Source organism: Rhinatrema bivittatum, chromosome 2, assembly GCF_901001135.1.
Source record: "Rhinatrema bivittatum chromosome 2, aRhiBiv1.1, whole genome shotgun sequence".
Taxonomy (NCBI): domain Eukaryota; kingdom Metazoa; phylum Chordata; class Amphibia; order Gymnophiona; family Rhinatrematidae; genus Rhinatrema; species Rhinatrema bivittatum.
In genome coordinates this window covers 13,045,890-13,046,772 of record NC_042616.1, presented here as the reverse complement: position 1 = coordinate 13,046,772, position 883 = coordinate 13,045,890, and positions in this window count along the sequence as shown.

Sequence of the window (883 nt, the reverse complement as noted above, 5' to 3'; positions counted from 1 at the left end):
TTCGAAGGAATGGGATGCCCCCGAGGTCACCCTAAAGGTCAGCAGGGCAATGGAAAAACTGTATCCCCTACCAGAGGAGTTTCTGGAGCTGCTTAAGGTCCCTGCGGTGGATTCCGCGGTCTCTGCTGTCACTAAGCATACCACTATCCCGGTCACAGGGGGCACGGCGTTGCAGGATTTTCAAGATAGGAAGTTAGAGGTTTACCTCAAGAGGGTCTTTGAGGTATCGGCGCTGGGGGTGTGAGCAGCCATCTGTAGTTCTCTGGCGCAAAGGGCAGGACTCCGCTGGGTCCAACAACTTCTCACCTCCCAGGTTCTTCCCACATAGGAGGCACTCCAGGCGGACCATTTAGAGGCCGTGATCGCCTATGGGACGGACGCTTTATATGATCTCTTGCGGGTCCTGGCCCGTTCTATGGTGGCCGTGGTCTCGGCACACCGCCTCTTGTGGCTGTGCAACTAGTCAGCTGATTCCTCCTCGAAGACTTGTTTGGGATCTCTCCCTTTCAAGGGAAAGTTCCTCTTCGGGGAAGTACTGGACCAGATCATTAAGTCCCTGGGTGAGAATGCAGTACACAGACTTCCTGAAGACCATCCACATTCTACTAGGTCCTTCAGTGCCTCGAGGAATCACTTTCGTTCGCAACGCCGCTTTCGTAGTACGAAACAACAGACCCCTCGGAACCCTATTTCCGTTCTCAATCATGGAACTGGCCTTTTCGAGGTCGCATGCCCGGCAAGGACGGGCCGGGCCACGGAGCGTCTTCCAAACCAACTCAATGATGCCAGGCCGACCCACACGACGTCTCCCAGGATAGGGGGCCGGATTTCGCTCTTCTAAGAGGAGTGGGTCCGAATCACGTCGGATCAGTGGGTCCTGGAT